This window comes from Bison bison, unplaced genomic scaffold (genome assembly GCF_000754665.1).
Source record: "Bison bison bison isolate TAMUID 2011002044 unplaced genomic scaffold, Bison_UMD1.0 scf7180017864456, whole genome shotgun sequence".
Classification (NCBI taxonomy): domain Eukaryota; kingdom Metazoa; phylum Chordata; class Mammalia; order Artiodactyla; family Bovidae; genus Bison; species Bison bison.
This window is the reverse complement of record NW_011495018.1, coordinates 21,321,299-21,327,753: the sequence shown is the minus strand read 5'-3', so window position 1 is coordinate 21,327,753 and position 6,455 is coordinate 21,321,299.

Sequence of the window (6,455 nt, the reverse complement as noted above, 5' to 3'; positions counted from 1 at the left end):
TTCACATATTGCTGAAGCCTGGCTTGGAGAATTTTGAGCATGACTTTACTAGCGTGTGAGATGAGTGCAATTGTGTGGTAGTTTGAGCATTCTTTGGCATTGCCTTTCTTTGGGATTGGAATGAAAACTGACCTTTTCCAGTCCTGTGGCCACTGCTGAGTTTTCCAAATTTGCTGGCATATTGAGTGCAGCACTTTCATGGCATCATCTTTCAGGACTTGAATAGCTCAACTGGAATTCTATCACCTCCACTAGCTTTGTTCAGAGTGATGCTTCCTAAGGCCCACTTGACTTTACATTCCAGGATGTCTGGCTCTAGGTGAGTGATCACACCATCGTGATTATCTGGGTCGTGAAGATCTTTTTTGTACAGTTCTTCTGTGTATTCTTGCCATGTCTTCTTAATATCTTCTGCTTCTGTTAGGTCCACACCATTTCTGTCCTTTATCGAGCTCATCTTTGCATGAAATGTTCCTTTGGTATCTCTGATTTTCTTGAAGAGATCTCTAGTCTTTCCCATTCTGTTGTTTTCCTCTATTTCTTTCCTAGGCAACACCATTTCAGCTGGTGTTGAACACCAATCTTCTCCAGTACTATAGTAGTAAAGGCCGGACAATGAAAAGTCACCATCTCTACTTTCAAATGTCTAAAATGTTTGAAGAGAAATGATCCAGCTTCTAGATGGACATAGCTACTTGTGGCAAAAAAGTAGGAAAACTATCCCAAGAGGCTTAGACTGTCAACATCAAGGCAAAACCAAAATCCAAGAATTATCAGTATCTTTGTGGCATCTTTAAAAACGGAAAATTGGAAGAGATGTAAGTAACTCTGTTGGAAAATTTAGTCTTCCTGTGTTTGTGTGTGTGTGTGTGTTTGTGTGTGTGTGTGTGTCTGTGTGTGTGTGCGCATGCACACACGCACAAGCACCGGTACAATGTCACATTTGGAGACTAAACTAAATCTATTCAATTGCCACATTCTTGTTCCTCCTAAATAATCAAATTTCTATAATATACCAGTTTATGTTTATAAAGTAGGCATAATCTGAGTTATAAATACAGACTTATTTATTTTATTTTAGATTCAGTATAACATATAATGGAAAAATAAATAAAACAAAGAAAATAGGTTTTGTAATCAGACCATTTAATTAATTTGTTATTTACTCAGTATGTGACCTTGAACAAGTACAATTTCTATGAATCTTCAGCTCCCTCATCTATAAGAATGGAAATAATTAGTCTCACAATGATATTAGGAAGATTAAGATAGTGTAGGCAAGTGCTGGAATAGTTTTTAAGATAGAAAATGCACTCAAATATTGGTGATACTGGCCACCTTTTATTAAGAAACGTTTTATTAAAAGAAACTTTTATTAAGAAAATGGCAAAGCATTTTCTACCTTATTCCTCAGAAAATGTAGTGAGGCAGGGTAAATTACTATCCCGTATTTTCAAATTAGAAAACCAAGGCTTGTAGAGTTTCACTGACTTTCCAATAGTACTCAAAACTCTTTCTGAGGACCTCAAGCATTCCTGTTTGCTTTAGGTTCTTTGAAATTATATGGGAGAATGGGCTGACAGTTTGTGGAACTAATCTCAAAAATATACAAGCAACTCCTACAGCTCAACTCCAGAAAAATAAACGACCCAATCAAAAAATGGGCCAAAGAACTAAACAGACATTTCTCCAAAGAAGACATACAGATGGCTAACAAACACATGAAAAGATGCTCAACATCACTCATTATCAGAGAAATGCAAATCAAAACCACTATGAGGTACCATTTCACACCAGTCAGAATGGCTGTGATCCAAAAGTCTACAAATAATAAATGCTGGAGAGGGCGTGGAGAAAAGGGAACCCTCTTACACTGTTGATGGGAATGCAAACTAGTACAGCCACTATGGAGAACAGTGTGGAGATTCCTTAAAAAACTGGAAATAGAACTGCCTTATGATCCAGCAATCCCACTGCTGGGCATACACACTGAGGAAACCAGAAGGGAAAGAGCCTTACATTTTCATTCTCCTCTCTTTCTTTGAAATCCTTTCTCCAAAATCTTGTAACCAAATATGGAAAAACTATGAATTGGGGAAATCATAAAGAAAATTTTAAACCCATAATAGAACAAAGCTGAACAAGCAAAAGCTTTTGATGTCCCTTATTTAAAAGGAAAAATCAAGAATCAGTGGTCACTTTTATAAGAATGGTTCTGCCAGTTACTGACTGTTTGAAACTGGAAAAATCACTTGACTTCCTTAGCCTGCTTCTTAGCTGTAAAACTGGGGAAATAATTTGCTCACCTCACTGAGGCTGTATGAAAACATAAAACATAAAAAATTAATATATTTCATATTTTTAACCATTGATCTAGTAATACAATGAAAAAATAATTCAAGAGAAAAAAGAAACCTCTTTATAATATCAAACAATAGGAAACCACTGATATGTTCTTTATTTTACTTAGTCTTTTTTTAAGCAAATTATGCTAATAAAATTATTTTTTAAGTAAATATGCAATTGAATACTATGATTAAAGATTATGTCATATAGATTATGTTTCTCTGTAAGAGATGTTAAAGACAAAATAAAAGAAAGTTGGTTTTAAAAAACTATTATAAAAATGTATAATTGTGATGCATTTGAACAAGAATGATAAAGAACTGCAAAAACATGAGCCAATTATGTTAAATTCATGGGAATTTTTTCTATAAAAAATCATAACAAAAACTAACTATTCAAAATATATTTGGAAAATGGTAAATAGGTGTTGTTTTGTTTTGTTTTTTTAATTGACGTATAGTTGATTGGGCTTCCCTTGTGGCTCATCTGGTAAAGAATCTGCCTGTAATGCTGGAGACCTAGGCTCGATCCCTGGGTTGGGAAGATCCCCTGGAGAAGGGAAAGGCTACCCACTCCAAAATTCTGGCCTGGAGAATTCCAAGGACTGTATAGTCCATAGGGTTGCAAAGAGTCAGACATGACTGAGTGACCTTCACTTTCACATTCATAGTTGATTTATAATATTGTGTTAGCTTCAGGTATACAGCAAAGTGATTTGGTTTATACATACACATACGTTTATATGCATATTCCTTTAATGATTCTTTGCCATCATAGGTTATTATAAGATACTGAATATAGTTCCCTGTTCAGTTCAGTTCAGTTCAGTTGCTCAATCGTGTCTGACTCTTTGCGACCCCATGGACCGCAGCATGCCAGGCCTCCCTGTCTATCACCAATTCCTGGAGTTTACCCAAACTCATGTCCATTGAGTTGGTGATGCCATCCAACCATCTCATCCTCTGTCGTCCCCTTCTCCTCCTGCCCTCAATCTTTCCCAGCATCAGGGTGTTTTCCAATGAGTCAGTTCTTTGCATCAGGTGGCCAAAGTATTGGAGTTTCAGCTACAATAAAAGTCCTTCCAATGAACCCCAGGGCTGATCTCCTTTAGGATGGACTGGCTGGATCTCCTTGCAGTCCAAGGGACTCTCAAGAGTCTTCTCCAACACCACAGTTCAAAAGCATCAATTCTTCGGCGCTCAAATTTCGTTATAGTCCAACTTTCACATCCATACATGACTACTGGAAAAACCATAGCTTTGACTAGATGGACCTTAGTTGGCAAAGTAATGTCTCTGCTTTTTAATATTGTCTAAATTGGTCATAACTTTCCTTCCAAGGAGTAAGCGCCTTTTAATTTCATGGCTGCAGTCACCATCTGCAGTGATTTTGGAGCCCCCAAAAATAAAGTCTCTCACTGTTTCCACTGTTTCCCCATCTATTTGCCATGAAGTGACAGGACTGGATGCCATGATCTTAGTTTACTGAATCTTGAGCTTTAAGCCAACTTTTTTACTCTCTTCTTTCACTTTCATCAAGTACAGTAGAACTACATAAAACTAAAAAGCTTATGCACAACAAAGAAAATAATTAACAAAATGAACAGATAATCTACAGAATGGAGAAAAATTTTGCAAACTATATTTGCTAAGGAGTCAGAAACCAAAATACATAATGAAATCATACAACTCCAGCAAAAAAACAAAACTCAATTTAAAAATGAGCAAAAGAACTGAATAGACATTTTTCAAAGAGGACATACAAATGGTCAATTGGCAAATGAAAAGGTGACAGTATCACTAATCAGGGAGATAAAAATCAAAACTACAATGAGATATCACTTCACATCTGTTTTAATGGCTATTACCAAAAAGATGAGACAGCAAGTATTGGCAGATGTAAGAGACAAGGATATCCTTGTACATGGTTGGTATGAATGCAAATTGGTCAGCCATTAAGAAGACAGTATGAAGGTTCCTCAAAAAATTTAAAATAGAACTACCATATGATCCAGCAATCTCACTTTTAGGTATACAGCCAAAGATAATGAAATCAGTATCTCAGATATTTGTACCCCAAACACCCTCTTCCAACAACACAAGGAAAGACTCTATACATGGACATCACCAGATGGTCAACACCAAAATCAGATTGATTATATTCTTTGCAGCCAAAGATGGAGAAGCTCTATACAGTCAGCAAAAACAAGACCAGGAGCTGACTGTGGCTCAGACCATGAACTCCTTATTGCCAAATTCAGACTTAAATTGAAGAAAGTGGGGAAAACCACTAGACCATTTAGGTATGACCTACATCAAATCCCTTATGATTATACAGTGGAAGTCAGAAATAGATTTAAGGGCCTAGATCTGATAGATAGAGTGCCTGATGAACTATGGGATGAGGTTCCTGACATTGTACAGGAGACAGGGATCAAGACCATCCCCGTGGAAAAGAAATGCAAAAAAGCAAAATGGCTGTCTGGGGAGGCCTTACAAATAGCTGTGAAAAGAAGAGAAGTGAAAAGCAAAGGAGAAAAGGAAAGATATAAACATTTGAATGCGGAGTTCCAAAGAATAGCAAGGAGAGCTAAGAAAGCCTTCCTCAGTGATCAATGCATAGAAATAGAGGAAAACAACAGAATGGGAAGGACTAGAGATCACCTCAAGAAAATCAGAGATACCAAGGGAACATTTCATGCAAAGATGGGCTCGATAAAAGACAGAAATGGTATGGACCTAACAGAAGCAGAAGATATTAAGAAGACATGGCAAGAATACACAGAAGAACTGTACAAAAAAGATCTTCATGACCCAGATAATCATGATGGTGTGATCACTGACCTAGAGCCAGACATCCTGGAATGTGAAGTCAAGTGGGCCTTAGGAAGCATCACTCTGAACAAAGCTAGTGGAGGTGATAGAATTCCAGTTGAGCTATTCCAAGTCCTGAAAGATGATGCCGTGAAAGTGCTGCACTCAATATGCCAGCAAATTTGGAAAACTCAGCAGTGGCCACAGGACTGGAAAAGGTCAGTTTTCATTCCAATCCCAAAGAAAGGCAATGCCAAAGAATGCTCAAACTACCACACAATTGCACTCATCTCACACGCTAGTAAAGTAATGCTCAAAATTCTCCAAGCCAGGCTTCAGCAATATGTGAACCGTGAACTTCCAGATGTTTGAGCTGATTTTGGAAAAGGCAGAGGAACCAGGGATCAAATTGCCAACATCCACTGGATCATCAAAAAAGCAAGAGAGTTCCAGAAAAACATCTGTTTCTGCTTTATTGACTATGCCAAAGCCTTTGACTGTGTGGATCACAAGAAACTGTGGAAAATTCTGAAAGAGATGGGAATACCAGACCAGTCTGACCTGTCTCTTGAGAAACCTGTATGCAGGTCAGGAAGCAACAGTTAGAACTGGACATGGAACAACAGACTGGTTCCAAATAGGAAAAGGAGTACGTCAAGGCTGTATATTGTCACCCTGTTTATTTAACTTATATGCAGAGTACATCATGAGAAACGCTGGAATGGAAGAAACACAAACTGGAATCAAGATTGCCGGGAGAAATCTCAATAACCTCAGATATGCAGATGACACCACCCTTATGGCAGAAAGTGAAGAGGAACTAAAAAACTTCTTGATGAAAGTAAAAGTGGAGAGTGAAAAAGTTGGCTTAAAGCTCAACATTCAGAAAACGAAGATCATGGCATCTGGTCCCACCACTTCATGGGAAGTAGATGGGGAAACAGTGGAAACAGTGTCAGACTTTATGTTTCTGGGCTCCAAAATCACTACAGATGGTGACTGCAGCCATGAAATTAAAAGACGCTTACTCCTTGGAAGGAAAGTTATGACCAACCTAGATAGCATATTCAAAAGCAGAGACATTACTTTGCCAACAAAGGTTCATCTGGTCAAGGCTATGGTTTTTCCTGTGGTCATGTATGGATGTGAGAGTTGGACTGTGAAGAAGGCTGAGCACCAAAGAATTGATGCTTTTGAACTGTGGTGTTGGAGAAGACTGTTGAGAGTCCCTTGGACTGCAAGGAGATCCAACCAGTCCATTCTGAAGGAGATCAGCCCTGGGATTTCTTTGGAAGG